Source organism: Falco peregrinus, chromosome 11, assembly GCF_023634155.1.
Source record: "Falco peregrinus isolate bFalPer1 chromosome 11, bFalPer1.pri, whole genome shotgun sequence".
Classification (NCBI taxonomy): Eukaryota; Metazoa; Chordata; class Aves; order Falconiformes; family Falconidae; genus Falco; species Falco peregrinus.
Genome location: NC_073731.1, coordinates 32073351 through 32092867, shown reverse-complemented (window position 1 = coordinate 32092867; position 19517 = coordinate 32073351). Strand labels below are relative to the sequence as shown.

The 19517-nt window shown below is 39.5% G+C and overlaps 1 long non-coding RNA gene across 1 annotated transcript in view; it reads left to right on the top strand.

The window, feature by feature from the left end:
• The window catches only part of LOC114011108 (uncharacterized), a 171326-nt gene that overhangs the window by 61443 nt on the left and 90366 nt on the right, over positions 1 to 19517 (top strand). Inside the window, exons 2-4 of the long non-coding RNA XR_003552865.2 lie at positions 1421 to 1595; positions 5714 to 5890; positions 15763 to 15863. This is a non-coding gene — a long non-coding RNA (uncharacterized LOC114011108). The remainder of the gene's footprint in view (positions 1 to 1420; positions 1596 to 5713; positions 5891 to 15762; positions 15864 to 19517) is intronic.

Below are 19517 nucleotides of genomic sequence, written 5' to 3'. Positions count from 1 at the left end.
ACAAGGTGTGTTTGTTATTGGAGTCATTCTGCAAACAAAACCAAAAAGGCGTTAGAAATGTTCAACAACAGAGAGTGGAGAGGGGATGGTAGAGCCGAAAGAGTACAAATCCAGAACAGACCCATGCATTCACAAAACTAATCAAACAAGTTGAACTAAATTCTTCGATAAGCTGTAATGCTAGCTTCATGGGTAGGAAAATAGATAATGATGGCTTATTCATAGACATTAATTTGATTGAGTTACTATTAATGACACCTGAGGGGGAGGTTTTTATTACTGGAGTAAAAATGATAATCAGGAAGTACCGAGTGAGGAAAATTGGAGAGGAAGTGTCAAATTGCACTAAAAATGGCTTATCCTGTTGCCAAATGACTGGTACCTCAGAGACAAATCATGTTCAGTGCTTGCCAGTTTCTCAAAGCTGAAACTGTTATTAGCCATATGAACTCACTTTGGGCAGAAAAATAGGAGCAATAATTGGGAACTAGTTAGGAATATTTCGGTCAATGTCTACAGATCGATGATGTAATCCATGATGAGGATACTGAGGATGAGAAATGCTCGTGTTAAAGGAAAATGATGTGGCTAGACAGCAAACGAAAGCAAGCTCAATATCTTGTTTCCCTGGCCAACAGTTCAAAAATGAGCCATTTTGAACCAAGCCGTGCTTCACCTAGTTCACTGCTGGCTTACGTAAGGTAGGAAGTTCAGCTGAACATAACTAGCTTCACGAGCACACTGCTAACACATTAGCACTCTTCAGGGCACAGCAGGGATCTAAAAGAAAAAAAAACCACCAACTTGAGTCACACCCCCCCTCAGTCCAGTTTTTCATGGGCTCACACAGCGTCATGTGCATGAACCCCTATGCTTTACTGAGTCTGTGTTCAAATGGGTACTGGAATCCCATCTCTTTTGGGGATGGGAGCTGGAGGAGCAGGTCAGAAGGTTCTCCAACAGCAACTCTTCAAGGAAAATATTCTGTATCTACAGATCTAAATAATTTGCAGCCAGCCTTCCTGGATCATTGATGTTGGTTTTTCAAGGTTTCAAAATCATGACAAACTTCCCTGAAATGAAAGAAAACAAGCTTGCAACATTTCAATAGACTAAAAGAAACTATACTTGGTAGTTCTTGGTATATCCATCTGGCACCAGTCTTAGACAAAATAGTGCTAGACAGTATATCTTTACAGAAATATCTGTTACTATTTAATCTAAATCTTAATGGCAATATAATTAAGCTTTGTTAAGACATTGCATTAATATGACACAACTTTCTCATTAGGAATAAAAGTGACAGAAGATCAAAATGTAAGGATGAAAAATAGCTAAGCAGTGTGTCTCAAACCTGAATTGTAAACAAGAAGAAATGAGCCCTGTCTGAAATCTTTCCTGTTTCTTTGTCTTTTTCTAGGGTTGGCTTAACAAGAAGGTGTGTAGCACTGGTGAAGTTTAAAGTGATGCAAGTATTGGGAATATGGCAGCTGCTGAAAGAGAGAAGACAGCTGATGTGGAATGACCTGAATCGGTTTGGTATACTGAAAAGGGCAAAGAAAACTGCCTGTCAGTGAGAAGTTCTTCCTGTGGAGGTAATGACAAGTAACGATGGAGAATTCTCTTCTGGCTGGTGATGTTGGAAAAGTCTTGAAACTCCTGTGGATGATCACTCAGATGTAAAATGTGCGTAATGTGACCATAAGACTTTGTCTGTATACACAGGGAATTATCAAACATCTGGGGTAGTGAAGGTACCTCATCTGTACATTGGTTACATATGCTCCCTAACGGACTAGAGTGTAAATGAATGACCCAGCCAAGTCCAGACCTCAAAACCACTTGGCTGACTTACTGCATTTGGCTGTGCCACTACGGTGCCATTAGAAGGTCTCTACACTCTCCTCCTCTGGGAGGTATAGGTACAACACATGGCAAATGGTATACCAACAGAGTCCACACTGTATGGGTCTTCAGGCAGGCAGGTATAAGAATAACAGCGTCAGGGGCTGTGAGCTGAAGCTGACAAATTCAAGGGTGAAATAAAACATATGAAGAGGGAGGATAATTAACTTTTCCCTTGGCATGACAAGCATGGTGGTTGTCTGTCCACCTTCAGGGCCTTTAAAAATGAAGCATGGGTTTCCTTCTGAGAGTGCACACGCTAGTCCGAGCAGGAACATTTCAACAGTGTCCCATGGCTTACTTTATGCATGAAGCCAGTCATAGATCACAGCAGTCCCTCCTGGCATCGTGGTCTGGGTTAGCAACCTCACAGTAAAGGACTTAAATTAAGTCATTGTACTGTTGTATTGACTCACATGACAACAGAGTTGAGATCAAACACACCTTTGTGAGTCTCCCAGTAAGCAAAGTAAGCTGCAGCATATCAGAAAGCATTCAAAATGCTCTACATGTGAAAGAGTCTGGCTTTTGATTAGCCTCAGAAATTTCATCAGTGGCAAATTATCAAAAGATAAAACAGTACAGCAAGAGAACTTGCATAATTTACATTCTTTGAATCGGTTCAGTTTAGAAGGTTAATATACAATACATGGAGACCCCACAGGCATAGCGTCCTATCACAGAGCATTATCAAATGCCAGACATGACAGCCCATGAGATGAAGGTCAAGAATTTATCATCCTTTCATTAAATAATCAGAATGGAAATCAAAGAACAATAAAAAGGGAGAAATTCAGCAGCTGTAAGGGCAGCAAGATTAAAACGAGCTCTTTTGGAAGGATTGCTCAAAGTTCTCTAGATTTTAACAGTAAATGGCAAGCTTGTGTGTTTTGTTGAGGTTGAAAACCCTAAGCTACTTTCTCCAGTGTGATGACCTTTCCATTGTATTTTTCCTTTGAGAAAATTGATAATAGGAAAATAAGAGGGAAGATAATCTTGCCCTGATGTTCTCTGTCCATTCACTGTCTTCCTAGATGCTCAAGATTCTGTTTTCAAACAACAACAAAAAAATGCCCTTCTTTCATTTGAAAACTTGTGAGCTATTTAGCTTTAAATCACAGGAGATACAGCAACTTCAATGATTCCAGTAGTTTGTACTGTGTGAATAATTATGTTTTTCCTACGAGAAAGTGAAATTATTACTTGGTTTAATATATTGCTCCTTAATTCAAGGAGAGGTTTTCCTTTTAAAGCTTTGTTGCAAAGAATGAATTTTTCATTTACTCTTCCTTTCCCCCACCTGTCCTTCTCTCCTTCCTTTTTATTATGTCATTAAGAGAGCTAGATATATTTTGGCTGCTACGGGCTCAGACACTACGATACAACAAAAAGAGGAGGTATCTTCATGTTTGAATTATATGGTGGCCAAAATAAACACATGAATTTCACCTGCCTGTAGACTTTCAGCGATGCTTACAGATGAAATAAATACTAAATCCCTGTTCTTACTGGGGAAGTCAGGAAGTGTCCATTTTTCATGTAAGCTGCTCTGTGTTTGATTATGGCATTAAATTGATAGTGCGACTGTTCCTAAAATAAAGGCAGAGTCCTAGCAATTCTGGCAACAAATCCAGTCTCCTAATAATGTAATGATTTTATATATTCTTCTTATGATAGGCTTTGATTCTATTTAAAGGAAAATAATATATTCCTCTTTTCTTTTGCACAGCGACAGAGGAAGTCGGGAGTAACAAAACGTTCTATTAACTGAAGTAATGGAGCAGCACTTTCTGCTAAACTTGTGCAACTCTTTGGAAACACTATGTGCTGCTTGTTCACTTTCAGCCTCTTTCGTAATCATTTTAGCAAGTCAAGTAAGGTCCCTTCCTTCTTTAAAGATGTTTCACTGCATCACAGTCTTGAAGCCTCACTTGCTGCTAATTGCAGTGATTGCAAATATGTTGACACTAAAGCTTGGTGAATGCTGAAAAAAAAATCTGCAAATATTTATTTGACTTAGTAAGCGCATTTGCTTGGCAGTGTTCACACCCCTTGGAGATTTTCTTTCACTAGCGAGCTCTTAATGGCATGAATGGTTGCAAAGCAATGTATTTTGAATAAATACTGCAAATTTCTCGAAAGCAGATTTCAAAATCAAAATGGTAAATATTACTGCCATAAAACTGGTCCTTAAGCAGACTGTTGGACCTAGTGAAGCTGGTGTGCTGTCCTGTAAGGGAAATGACTGTGAGCTTTCAACAACACGTATGAGAGATCAGTGAAATTGCCAGTTTACACCAGCAAAAAGCTTGACTGCTAAGCCATATCCATAGAGCCATCTGGGCATCATTACTTGAGATGTGCACAGTTTGTCCTTGGGGAAATGAGGGATTTAAATGCCAAAATAAATGTACTGTGCTACAGTTTAATATATACACTGAACTGTTTTACCATTCTCATCTATCTTTCCTTTTGGAAACTGCAGAGCCCTGAAGTGATCAGTTTATTATGGTGAACCTTGGTGAAAAATAGTGCTCAAAGGATTCCTGTTGCTTTGTGTCTTCCAAAAGTCCTCTAATGTTTTCCTTGCAGGAGTTTTGATGTCAGCCCTACATACTTGAGAATGTAACAGTAAGAAAGTATGCTAACGAGGTGGAAAGGGAAGAAAGATGCAGGTGGGGAACAGGAAAGAAAGGAAATAACCCTCATTTCTAAAGAACCTTTGTTTTAAAGAGGAAGTGGAATAATTGGGTTTGTAATTTTTGACAGGCAAATTTCAAATTTGTACATGTGTATCATGAAAGGTTGGTAAATTAACTTAGAATATTATAAAATTGTGAAGCCTACTTTTTTAACTGCTTTTTTTTAAACACACCTAGTCTCCATTATTTTAAATTTAAAATATCACCAGCATCATTACCCATTAAGGCTAAGCATGGGAAGAAGGCTAAGCATGGGAAATAAAATGATTTTTTTCTTCCAATTAATCTTTAATATATATATTGCAATGTTAGGGGGAAAACAGAATATTAGTTTTCTGCAGCATTTCATCTTGCACTGCTCTTTAGGCTCAATTTATTGAATCCTACTTTGATGAAGTTACGTTAAAAAAATCAAATGATAAAAATGTGCTGATACCCAACCTTACAGAAATTGTATTTCAAGCTTAAAGAAAGCAGTTTTCTCTTTCATATAGGTGCAAAATGTAAGATATTTACAAAGCTCTAGAAAGAATTTAAGGTGGAAGAAGAAGTTACATTCCTTTGAAAAATAAAACGGTTGCCACGTAATTTATCCTTTAGATGCTTTCCCTTCCTTTGCCTTGGTCCCTGCTATTTAAAGTTTCCATGTGTTGTCAGACAAAAACCCTAGATCAGTTGTCAGTGTATACAGCTTTCTCCAAAGTATTATTAGAAGAAACCACATCACCTGCAATGTTTGCAAGCAATTTAGTGTTGCTGTATGTGTATTCGGTGTCTTAAAAAAATGCAGTTAATTGTTTTAATTGTTTATTTAGCAGTAACTGATTAAACATTCAGGCATATCACCATAATTAAGCTAGTTCTGCTCTGAACTTGATACATATCAGCTCAGATGTGAGGTCTAATCACTGGTAGTTGTAAGCACTAGTTGCACCTGGTGGAAGAAATGGATGAACATCTTACAGATGCTTGAAGCTCGGGAGGGGGAGTTTAGCAGGCTTGCAGAAAAAGATCACCCCGGCGTTAGATGATGTGAGCAACAGCATGTACTTCCTGTACAGAGCTCTCAAACAAAGCATGTTTTCTTCTTTTTTTTCATCTTTTAGTGATGTACAAAATTCTAGTAAGAGACTCTTTGTCCCGAAGATCATGCCTTTGAAGTATGCAAGACAGGCAAAGTGTGGCAGAAGGGAAGAACTGTTATAACTAATTTACAGGAAACTGAAGCTCAAAGATGTTAACTTTTCCCAAGATCAGACAGAAGGCTGGAACTGTGAATCAAGGTATGGACCTTAAGGGCAAGATGTTCCTTCTGGATTTGTTTCCTTAAATATTGGAAAGAAAATGTTTTGTGATCTCCAGATTTGACAGAGCAGGGATAGTTCTCCCTCTGCAAATCTCCATGGAAACTCACGATGCAGGTTGAAATGGAGACTGCAAAGCAAAAGGAGTGCAGCTCTGGGCTGTTTAACTGTAGCAAAGAATTTTCTGCATGGCAACATCTCCTTAAAAGTGGATTAGAACTGTGAATAAAGGAAGTGTCTTTGTCAAGGACTAAGGCCAGAACTTTCGTTGCTAGTAAAATGTTGTAGCAGCATGGCACCTCTGTTGTAGGGTTATCAGATTTTAAAGGCTGAAAAGTAAGACAAGTCCAGAAGAAAAATCACTGTAAGAGAAAAGCAGATTTTCTTACTGCCCTCGCAGGGTAGAGCTGCAATTGCATATGCCTAATTTAGTCTGTATTTTTCTGGATGCCCAGAAACCAGAAAAAGCAGAGGAGGTCTTGACTGATAGACTTTTCAAATGGGTACAGCGTTTGCTGTATAGAATGAAGGTTTTGACTTAGAAGGATTGTCTGGCAAACCTTCTTCAACTTTCTTCTGGAGATCTGGGGCATAAAGGACAGACTCAACCTGTTCTGGGTACAATGCCACAAAGGAGAAATTTTGTACTTTTCTTATGTCTAGGATTGCAAGGTGGTATTAGGCATTGTGGTCCTTTTTATGCAAAAGCAAATTTCTCAGAGACTGATATTGCTTCTGTCTGCCCATACACATCTTAATGTAAATCGTAATGTACAGGTCCTAAGAAATATAGAATTGGCCTTTATATGCTTTACAATGAGTTTGGAAATTTAATTTGTTTTGAGTTGATGGTGTTTTTTCATCGTTAGACCAAAATCCATATATATATATGTAGTTTATACATATAAGCTACATTATTAATTTTCATTGTTAGGCTCTTACCCTTATATTCTAACCATAACATAATGGCTGATAAAGTTTTCCTTTAATTAGTACATTTGGATCTAATGTTTTGTAGCTCATTTAAGACATGGATTTGTTATTTGCTTATGTTTATTTTCTTTCTATAAACTTAGAGTTATGTTTCTTTTAGTGAGAAACAATGTTAATTGTAAATGCTACTTTGCTCTTTTGTATTTTAAGTTGTGCCTGAGTGCTCAGAGTAGCAGGTCTGAATTTCACTCAAAGATACAGCTGATATTTGTGCAGTGGTCCTGATTCTGCAGTTATCTCTGTTAAGTGCTTAATATTCCTGCATTTAAAATTCATACCTGCAAGTGTTGTTTTTTGAAGGAATGGGGTCTTTGTACATGCCAAAGCATGTGCAAAATGATAATGAACATATAATCACTCTAAGACACTTAGAAATCACTCTCGTTGCAGGAAACTACTTAAAAACATTTTAAGTCCTATATAAATTACCCTGAATTAATGAGACTTTCACTGAAGTAGAACTAACATCCTTACTAATGCTAAACGGAATCATGATTGTTAGTCTAATACATTGAATAAGAAATCTGCCCATTATAGTTTAAGAATATGGGACAGGCAAGTCTCTTGATAATATGTTTCACAAGCAGAGGAGCTCTGCAAAAACCCCTTAGTGGACTGTCGGCGCTGGGAGTGCGCCCTGTGCAGTGATGATGTTGTGTCCCGGCACAGGCGTGGTGCCGCTGTGCCCAGCTAACCCACCAGTTAGGCTTAAATGGGGCATCACTCCCTGCAGGCTTTGAGGCATGACCTACTGAGGCAAGCTCCTTTGAATTTTAAAGGAGTAGGCGAAAGTCTGGCTTTCTTGTTTTAGGCACGCAGACTGTGCAGTCAGGGGGAGAACCCTCCTACAGAGAGCAAGTGAGAGCAGGAGCTAAATGCAAGCGGTCTGAAATTCCTGTTTGGAAAAACTCGTCTCTCTCCATCACTATCTGGTGAGCCCAGGAAGAGCAGGTCCCGAGCTGGGCAGCTGAAATGGTATAGTGAAAAAGCTCTGCTGAATCCCTTGGCTAAGGCTGGAATTTCCATTGAAACATCCCAGTAAGAGAACAAAATCTTGCAAGCAACTTTACTAGTTCAAGTGAACCCCTAAGTTTTATTACAGCTGGAAGCTACCAGGCTTCTGGCTTTGGACAAGAAATGCCTTCAAGCTGCTGTGTTCCTGTTAGGGTCCTCCTGGACTACAAGGGGGACAAAATTCGCTCCGTCTGCTCTCCGTTAGGAGATGGCCAATGGTTCTGTGCTTGCCTTTGTATAGAACAGCTTGAAATTTGACCTTTGACCTCTTATACAGGAAAGGTTGATGGAAGAAGTCAAGAAGTTGAAATTTTAGGGTGGAAATTGTAATTCTGCTTTTCTTGGGAATGCTTGGGAACGGCATTACTAAGTGAGAAATAGGGTCAAGAAAAAGCAGAACCTTGACTCTCTTTAATGGGCAAACTTGTGGACATCTGCCAGAAGAAGTGCTTTCCAGCCTGTATATAAACTTTCTCCTGTCTCCTCTCACTGGTCTTCCTATCTCTTGAGACTTGTTATTCTATGGTTCCTCATTTCCAACAAGGACGACTCCATCAGAAGCAGCTTCTTCTTTTACTCCATGGACTTCACAACCCCCCTGTCTCCCCCCCCCCCCTCCCTTTTTTCTTTATTGATGGGTTAAGTTGTTTTTGTCTAGCACTGCAGCTGTTGGTATTTCTCTTTATGGGAAACCTTTGGCTTTTTTTCTGTCTCATGTTGTTTTTGTGGTAACTTGCCCAGAGTGGGAGTTGAAACAAATTCATTTTCCTGAAATGTAGCTATGGGAGGGCTGCACCAGAAGATGAGAGAGAATATGAAAGGATCTCCATTACTGTGTTTATAGCTACCTGTCGCTATTGATCATTAACTAATCTTGCTAGAAGTATGGCTTCAATTTTCTTTTTTCAATGTGGATTAAGCAGTGTTGCCAACACACATTTTTCTCTATCAGACATTACAGTAAGTATGTGGCATGCAAAAGTTTGGAAGCCCTCACCTCAGATTCCTCTTTAAAAAGGACTTTTTAATGACTCGGAGATTTCGTGCTTAGTGGCATTGAAAAATTAGAATTTAACACTTGCAGCTGACTTAAAAGGCTGCAAAAAGGATATAAAATGGACAGAAGAATTCAGCCGTTTGAAAGAAAAAAGGGTGGTGGGGAAAGGGGGATATTTGCTTTTGAAAAGGCTTGAATTGCAGCTCCTATTTAGCATACAATGCATTGTTAAAGAAACTCCCCCACCACCCCTCAACCACAAAAGAAACCACCTTGTCTCTACCTGGCCAGGGCAGCACTGATGGCAAGGCAGCTGGGTATCCTCTGAGGTCAGCAGTACCCCAGGCTTGCTACCAGCCTGCGCTAAGCACCTGCACAGACTGAAGGAAAACAGGTGAAAATTAATTCTGAAGAAACCGGCAGGTGCCTGGAGAGACTGAGATTTAGAAGCGGAGCTGTAGTGATCGGTATAAAATGTCTAAAAGCAAAGGGCAACATCTTAAAATCAGTGGGAGGAATAGTGTGTGTCCATGTTTTGCCAGGCATAGCGGTGGAATTTTCTGTTCTCTGACTGCCTTTTCTGGTTCGGATCCATGGCACACTTATTTCTAATGTTTTTAAGGCCAGAGCTTAGTGCTCCATCTAGAAAAAATAGGCAATAAATGACCAGAGGTGGCAAAATGCCTGTGATCTTGTTGCTTAGGCATACAGCGGTCCCCAGTGCAGCAAGGCTGGCATCTGGCTGTCTCCCTGGGGGAGGGAGAGCAGGGCTGTGGATGGGGTCGCAGGAGGGTGCCACCTGCTATCGCCCTTCTGCACATCCCTTTGGCTGGCTGGGTCTCCATCCCACTCCTTTCCCCCCGTGCCTCCTCGTGCTGTAAGAGTAGTCCCTTGGCATAAGGCAGGTTCCTCATCTGTCTTCTACAGCTACAAGGCTGCACCCCCATGGGGTGATGATGCTGCCTGGGCACGTTAGACGTCACTCGGTCTCCTTTGAACTAGCAGATGCACTGCAGGACTGCTACAGGGGACCACTGCTGGAGTATGATTTGTGGGAGTTCAGTGGCCTCCTGTGTAGGGCTGTCCACCACAACCCTCATGGGAACTGGAGGATGTTACTAGGACGTGATTTATCACTGGGAGGGAGAGCTGAGCCCTCAGGTGCTAGGGTGTTTGTAGCCAGTTGGTTTGCATTGATTTATCAAGATTTTAGCAAGTGAGTTACTCTGGTGGTATGCTATTACGAAGCTGAGTTACGACACATAAAATTCTGTAAGAAACATGGGAAGGAAAAGTTATTTCATCCGAGGGGAAGCGGTGTGGGAGGGACTTCATTCAAGAGCTGTGGGAGCAAAAGGTTGCAGCGCTGACACCTCTTGCCATCAGATGTCTGCCTTGCAGCAGGCTGCAGACGGTGCAGCTGTCTCCGTTTTTATGGTGCCACAGTTCAAGTGTGAAGCTCACAGTAAATCCTTGGTCCTTCCTCCTTTTCCCCCTGCAGTTAGGGGCTTCTGTCATCAGTTTCTGTGGGATCACTGACTTGTGGAGCTGTGAGGCTGTGTGAGGAGAGGCTTTAAGGTGTCAGGTATGTGTGCAGGAGGCATACCTCACCTTTCAGGGGTTCCAGGAGAAAGAGCTGTCCTGTCTGCTCTGCCCTCTCAGTAAATAAAATAAACTGAAATCAAGAACTTCGGTGACACTGGTATCCTCCCAATGAAATGTGAATTACTTAGTGAATAATACTAAATGCTACTTCAGTGTTAGCATTTCAAGATGATGCATATTCTCCACTCTAGAAACAGCTGGTTAACTCGGGTCTGTCATTCCTGCATGTTCCTCAGCTGGTATTTAGGTACGATGTACATATGCAGCACCTGTGGTCCAGCTGAGAGATGTCAGGTTCCAAATCAAATGCCCCAAACAGCTGTAAACTATCCTGAGTTTGAGGCATGCTTCTTTTAGGTCTTTCAGATTTCTTTTAGTTGTTTTTTGTTTTAGGTTTTAGGTTTGGTTGATTTTGTTGAACAGCAATAAAGTAATGCTCCAACTGCCTTCTGAAAAACAAGAATTAATGTATAGAGTATGAAGAAGTCTTAGCAATCTTTCAGAGTTATGTCAGTGCAGGGCAGCATATGTAAGAAAAATGCAAGTGAAAAATTAGTGAATATGCAAAGGAACATTAAACCTGCCCTCACAAAAAATTAATGTTGTATGTCAAAAAAATCCGAGAAATTGTGCAACTTGCTAGTAAAAACCTAAAGCTACTAGAGACAAAACAAATAACAAACAAATAACATCAAAGCGTTGGAAGTTATAGTAAATGCACAGGTTATTTCAAAAGGAGAGGTCCACCTGTAAATTTGGGATCGGCAGTTTCATATTACAAGAACGAATGAGGGAGGCAAGAGTGGCATGAGATCAAAGGGCACTTACAGGCTGTACTGAACGTACGATGGAGAGACAGGCAGGACAGAAAGCAGGATCAAAGGACAGTAATGATAAAGAAGGTCTGCTTGCCATCTCCTGTAAAGAAATGAGGTGAGTCAGCACAAGTTCAGAGAGTATTAAAAGAAGAAATATAAAAGGAGAGCACATTAGAAGCAAGCTACATGCATTTCCTCACCATCAGGGGATGAAATAAAAATGGGATGTGGGCGACATCCATGCACAAGTTTGTTGAGTGCAGGTGCCTTTAGCTTTTGAACTATGGATTAAAAAGCCTTTAGGGGAGTAGTCTGAAAGAAGCTGAAGCAGCCAGCACATTAAATGATGGTCTCATTACGGGGCTTGGTGGAGCTTTTTCAAGAGTGCTTTGAGTTCAGTTTGTTCCTAGCTAACGCCCTGCTGTCGGTAAATAGAAATGGTGCATGTGCTTATTTTTTGTTCTTTTGTTTTCCTCCGGGGCAATGACAGAAATATTATTACTCTTGTCTACTTCTGGAAAGTAAAGCCAATTCTGGTAAGTCTATTGATTAGCTGGGCATGTACCATCGAACAAGTAGTGAAAAGAGGTTTCAAACTGTACTTGGGAAATGCACTTAATTAAGGATATCAAATACTCAATTAGAATACTTAGCAAAATGCTCGGTATAATATTTAGCACTTAATATTTGTCATCTGTTGGAGGACTTCATGTATAGTATATGTAGTACCCTTGTAGTGCCGTTCCTGCTGTTTATCAGAGGCCTGTTTGTGCCTGAGTCAGTGAGTGGCATGTGTAGGGTTATGCCACAAATCCAGCCGAGAGCTGGGAACGTAACTCACGCCCGAGACTTGAAAGAGAGGAGGGAAATGAGCCATTTCCGACAATTCATGATAGTACATCATATGTAGTCTAGAAGGAGCATTGTTACAGGGGACCATTACCGACTACCTCTAGAATGTGGATCTAAACCAACATAATTCTTCTCCAAAACACATATTTCAGTGTCTTTACTCCTCTCTCCATCACAAGCCCTACAATCGGTATAGCACGTGGTCGGTATGGCACGGCAGGAGAGTGGAAACTTCTCAAGAAATTCATTGCACCATTCCTTGAAATAAAATGTGTGTTTTCCATTGCTTTGGGAGATTGATGGGAGAGGTGCTCCTGCAACCAGCCTCCGTGTGCAGAAACCAACGTGCAGGGTTTTCCCTTTCCAGTATGTGCGTACCAGGAACCTGCACGGAGCACTCAGTAACAGCAAGATGAGGCACTTGCATTGCAGGGTGCTGGGCCAGCTCCTCAGCTGGGGCCAATCCATGTAGCTAAGGATCTTCTGTCTCTCTCTCTCTCGTATTAAATTCCACTAATCTGTTGAAATGAGCGAAGTTAATTCCTTGTCAAGCTGTTAGTTGAATAGGTGCGGTTAATCAAGGAGTGCTTTTTTCAGAGTCCCGCTCCTTTGTGCTGCCATTTCCCTGTGTATGCCGTGAGGAATTTTTCTGATATGATGAATATAATAACTGAACCTTATGTCTTCATTGCTTTCTGCTCAATTTATTGTAGCTGGCTTGCTTTTTTCGGTACTACCCCAGATTTTCTCTTGCTCTTTTTTTTGCCTTGTTGCATATACTATGGAATGAAAACAGTTTGAACTAGACCTAGAAATACAGAACTTCCTCAGCAGTTATTTTGTTCTCTTACCTCCCCAAATTTTAATGCAATTGGGCTCACTGCTTTTTATCCCTGATCAGTATTCTAGTGCTCTTACATCTCATTTTCTTTATCTGCTTAAAGTAGTTCCTGATTTCCTGATTTTACTGTGGTTTACCATAGAAATTTCTGCAACTATTTTAGTGAACATTTTCTGTTGAAGTAGTTAGAAAAGTATTTTACTACCTCTTTCCATAGTCTTGAGAGAAATTTCCTCTTCTCTCGTGTTTTCTATATCAAGCTTAATATTGTATCCCTATTGTCCACAGTTTCCTATACTTAGAATTTTTGGTAGAGGTTGAAAGTGCCAGGACTTCCAGATTACACAGAAATATTTTTATTTAACGATTCAGATTTATAAAAGCACATGCTAAAATGAAGCAATTTTTAGTCCTTTACAAATTTAATTTACTTTTCTGTTTCTGTTGAATGATGTCCTCCAGTTTGTTGATCAAGTTGCGTGGTGATTCTTGAAAGATAGGGATCTGCCTAATGCACCTTGCTTGTTTATGGTTCTACTTTTTTTCAGTGAAAGGAAACTCACTGAATTAAAAGTTGTAGTTTGGATGGAAATTTAAGATCTCAAATTTTTAGCTCACTTTTAGCACTGTCAGGCATGGCAGTAATGAGAATGAAGACTTAAAGACTTGGAATTTTTTTAGTCACTGTAAATGTGACAAAAGATACACAATTTTATATATTTCATGCAATATATAGATTTAACATATAGTAATGCTATAGCATATATAAAACTTTTTGAAGAAGGAGTTATATCCCCTTTTACATGCAAGTGCCATATGGTGCAGTCTCATATATTGCTATGCCAAAATGATTGCTTTCCAGAAATTATATTATGAACTGGCAATAAAAACAGTCCTTGCCAAGCCATGTGTGGTGGCATTACAAGAGGATAAATGAGCTTCAGTAGAAAAAGTGAAACAACTCATTCCAGTTGTGTGCGAATAATTGCAATTAGATTTATAATATACCCTAAATCCACGGCAGTTTTAAAGTTTTTCTGATGTAAATGGTGTTTGTAATTCATCTGCAGTCTCCTGTGTGTCCATCAGCACTGGCTGGCAGCCCTGGGTTTTCCTGCTTGTGGCTCACTACTCAAGCTCTCATGGTGCTGCATGTCTATGCGGACAGAAACAGCTGAAGGTTAGGAGGTGTGTTCCACATCACAGAGCATGAATAGAGGAAAGGATATTTGGACTTCTTGTGTTCAGATCATCAGACAATATACACCGTCTTTCTTAAATTATAACCTTCCTTGCTTTCTGACACTTTCATTTTCTGTGTGACCCTATCTGTGTTATCCTAGAGCACTGGAAGCAACATGACCACATGGATCCCATGACTTACTCTGACACGGCCAATTTAGTACTCCCCAAACCAGTGGTTCTTAACTTACATTGGTTTGGATTATGGGCTTCAGACCTTCTGCCTTACATGACAAGGAACAGGGCGTATTTGCCAAATGTTCTTGCTATTGCTATGTGGAAGGAAATGGAAGGGAAGAACCTGCAGAAAGAGGCTTGTGATGCCCCCATGTTCTTTAAAGTGATAGTGACTGTGACTGAGACCGAGCATGGTTTATCAAGAACACTACAGAATTTGTTCTCTGGAGCAGAAAGGGGAAAGGCTACTGGCATATTGTTTAAAAAGACCTGCATTCAAGTTCATCAGGATGTTAACTGTGATATTGTAAGATCTGCGTGAAATCTATGCATAAAACCAACATTACACTGTTGAGTCCTGAATCCTGTTTCTCGAGGTTTCTGAGCATTGAAGAGAGCTTTTGGAGCATCTGACTCAAAGAACAAAACCCAGATTCTCTTCCCTTCCCTCTCTAGCTGGGAAAAGCATTGATATTAATGGTGAGAAAGGCTCTGAGGCAGAGTGTCAGGGTTTTAATCTGGAGCATAAGAACTTGTATATTTCTGCTTTACACTAGGCATACCTAAATGCTGTTCCCTGAAAGAGATTAACGTGTCCAGCGTAATCACTGATGATGCATTCATTCCATTTCTGCTGGTCAGAACCATATGTGGAATAAAAATCAGTCAAGTAATAGAAAATCACTCCAGATATTTTAACAGAGAAATATTTACTGCTACTATGAAATGAATAGAACGTGACATACGATCTGGTGAATTCAGAAAAATACATTTTGGCCAGGTTCTGTGCTTGAAGGCAGAAAGCAAATGGAGATAGGCCAGTTGACATTGCCTGAGGATCTTGCCTTTGTATGAGGCAAAATAAACGAAAAAAATGTGCACACTACAGCTAAACTAGCGCTTGTTAAAGTGAGTACAGAGGGGAAGTAATAGAGCGAGAACTACAAAAGATATTTAATAGGGGATTGAAATTGAACTGTACAGACCTATTGATAGCACATTATCAGCCCAAGGTACTTTTTCATCATGGCCTAGCTAGTTAAAGTAAAGACCATTAAGACAGTGAGGAAGGCATTTTGAGCAATGACCAATGAAAAATAAGGCTGATGTAGCATTCTGTAAACAAACAATAGCTTTCCAGATAGAAAGAAATGAATCAGCAGGGAAGAAAGTCCACCCCAAAGCCTTTAAAAATTGCAGTTAAAGACCAAATAAACCAAACTCTGAGAAATAATTATAATAAACCACACATTCTGATGACATGTAACATCCATTCTCACTCTGCTTGTCAACCTTCTCATTACTACTGCAGATTAATGAAAAACTGGACCTAAGAAAACATGTCCTTCAGCTGAATTGCTCCTCGGTTCCTTCATCTTTACAAGATCTCTCTTCATTTTGCCCTCCTAAGTTGTAAGTTCATGTTTATTTGTGCATCCACACCTGGAAACCACTCTGCTTTTGGTAGCAAACGTCAAACATTGCTGATTGGAAGCAACAACTAGTAAATAGAAACCGAACTATCAGCATGAAACCAGTATAAAATGTATAAAGGTCAGAATAGCAGCACCCTCCTCCCAGCACTGCCATCTTGCAGCCTCTTTTTTGGCAATTCCTGGTGGACAAGGTTTCTCAGTCCCAGCTCTGAACTTTATGCTCTGTTTTTTCACAAGTATTTGGAATTAGGGATATTTTCTTAGTGCTGGGAGACCTTCACTTGTGTGAGAGACCAGCAGTCTAAGTTCTGGATCGTGGATAGCCCCTTCTCTCCCCCTCAGACATCCCCATTTTTGTTAGTAACACCACAGCTTGTACCACAAGCAACTGCTGCTGAAATCCTCACCAGTTTTAAAAATGGGCAGAATTCATGGTGAACATGGTTCCCCCGAAAAGGCAAAAATCTTACCCTAAGTGCTCAAGGGAAACTGGGAACACTGGAGAAGAAATCTCACGATCTGTTCTCAGTGCCTTGTGAAACACCCACCATTGACACAAAACAGGCTCTGTAAGGAACGTCTGGGATAAGTATAATTTGTCTTTTATGCACGCAACTTTACCAGTGTAAGCTGATATGTTAAGTAATGGATTTGGTTAATTTGACTGTCAGAATGCTAAATGGCATCACATTTATAATCCTATAATTAAATTGTAATTGAGAAGGGTTTGAATCAACTAGCTAGCTGCTAATATGCAGCAGAGGCTCGAGAGTTAAGAGTCGTCTCAGAACTCTAATTTCAGTGTATGTTTCTTCTCCTTGATGCAGCCTGTTTGTGTAGCTCGATTATTAACTGTTTCAGAGTCAAACTGACTGGTTGTTAGTGTAATGCCACTGTGCCATGCCACTGTGCCATGATTTGCAATCAAATAGGGTAGGGGGGTGGTAATTTTTTGACAAAAACGACTGGAGTTGCCATGCAATCAGATGGAAGTAGTTAAAGCAAAACAGAATAACTGTAGGAAAACGAAACAAAAGTAAATTAAGAGCTTAAGGATGATAAAAATGTGAAAAAGTTAAGGATTAAAACCTCATTGAAGTCTTATGGAACATTTCCTAATGATGGCAATATATTTTACTGATAAGAACTGTGAGAGAATTTTGCATTGTTGTATGTATAGAATATTATTAACATAACAGAAATAGGTATAAACAGTAATTATGCAGCAACATTCTTGTATAGCAATCATCTTTGGTTTTAGGTGTGTTTATTCCTCTAGATCTTTGCTTTCGTGAGTTTCTGTGACAATAATACCAGGTACACCTTCCTTTGTAGAAAAAAGGGCTTGTAAATCTTCTGACCAAAACAGTACAATAGGAACATTCTCCACAATCCATTGCTTATATATGGCCTTCTTTACTCCCCTTTCTAAGTAGATCTATTAAAAAAATTATCTTTACATTTTTAATGGTTTGATTTGGCTACAGATTGTTTTTAAAGTTATAAGAAATGGTTAGTTCCGCCTACCTTGTTCTTGAATTCATAATTTCTGTTAAGTATGCTTGAAAAGCCTTCAGATGAACTTGAAAAACTTGTGCTGAAGAATTAAGAAGGAAGCAAATATACCCCACATGGACACTGTAGAAGAGGAAAATGAGAAATATATACCCAGCATATAAATTTGTACCTTTGGGGATGATTTTGTTCCTTTCTTATTATGTTTTATTCCACCCCCCACCCCCCGTTGTTTTTTTTTTTTTCTTTTTACCCCTACATTTTTTTTTAGATCATAAACAGATAGTGGAGAAAGGGTATACATGAGTATTTTTAGAAAAAATCAAGGTCATAAAAATTATTTAAAATCTAGGAAAAAAATACCCCAACCACTGGTGTCTTGAAATTGGAAAAATGTTGACATTCTGGCCAGCTGCTTGTGAAAACTCAGCTGCAATGTTCTTTTGTATTTATAAGAGCTAATAACCCACATGATTTCCAGGGCAGAAATAATAAATGGGTTTATCTCAGTGGAAACCTAAAAGATTGGCATTGTAGAGCTCTAGTGACAGAGCACAGGGGTGCCCATTTAAAGTATCAATGTTTTCCATCTTATTCTTCCAAAGGGCTTCTCCTGCAGAACCTAACCACTTAGCAATGAACAGACTTGAACCTTTTTTGAATCATTAGTCAGGATGGGATTTCCTTCCTTCTTGGTTTTAGACTTAAAGTCAATACTTTAAGAGGGCTTAATCTACTTCATCTTTCTGCATTGAATAAAGAATAAAACTCTATTGCCCAGTAAAACAGTAAATGAAGAAGTAAACTCAGGACATGGATTTTTAACTTGAGTTTACCACAAATTCCAGTATTTGAATATATTTTGCATAATTTTTAAGTGAAATACTGGAGTGAACATACTATAGGTGAAGGCAGTTGGACATCCCGTGTGTGGTGGGTAGTATGAAAAGGAATGGGCATTTGGGAAACACCACGGTAAGAGATTTTGCCTTCATAGGCCCAAATGTTTCTGACAGAAACACATCCAAAGAGGAACAATAGTATATTAATATTTTGGTGCAGCATTTACCTCCCTAGGGGCTTCTGGGGAGACCTTTTAAAAAACCCTAAAAGAACACAAACATATGAAGGAAATAATGATAATAAGCATATAACTCTATGTGCCACCAGTGGAATGAATTTTCCATCCCCCTGTTAAAAAAGCCCTTCTTTTCATGTCATGAAGATATTTCTTCTTTCTTCTTTTTGCATGAATTCTTTTTTGCTGCTTTCTTGTCATCTTTATTTACAAGAAGTGTTTTTAACTCTGCCATCATCCTATTTAAAATAACACAGTATGTTCATTGATTTTTTAATTAAAAAATAAATAAAAGTAAAAGAGGTTTGAAATATTTGGAAATATTAGTGAGGTTACCCAGAAATGGAAGGAGAGCAGTGAGCTTGTTCCTCATTTATAAGATTTATTCTGTTTTTGTCACTAGGCCAATGAGGTTAAGAACTGCTTTTTGGAGACCTTGGACTGATTGAAGATCACAGACAGGCTGGGGCTTAAAAGGAATAGGGTTTACTAGGACACACCCAGGTCACAGGTTTAGGAAGTGATTTTGCAAAATGAATTGTGTTTTCCAAATTCTTGGAGCTGGATGATATCAGAGACTACTAATATCCACCAGACCACCTCCACCTCATAGCCCAGTTTGAATGGAATGTGTTATGTCCCAGGTTTCATGTTAGAGCAGCACAGATACCCTAATTAAATCTGCATGAGTTAGCTTGGGTACCAGAAGCAGTGCAGCTGCAGCAGTTGAGAAGCATCTTTTCTACGTGGTTTCCAAGGTGCTGGCTGGTTTACAGCTGCTTCCAGTACCTTAATGTAATATCACGGTTTCTAAGGTAGGTTACTCCTACAGAAATTGAGCATGACTGTTTGCATTTGTACCATTATTTGAATAAGAAATTCCAGACTATTATTCTGCTTCCTCAGAAATAGTGCCTTTATAGAAAGGAAAGTAGAATTGCCAAAGCATAAAAAACCAAATCCAAAACCAAACTAACCCAAAACTTATCAGCCAGAGCTCAATTTTAAAGCCACTTATTAAGTATTTATGGAGCAAAA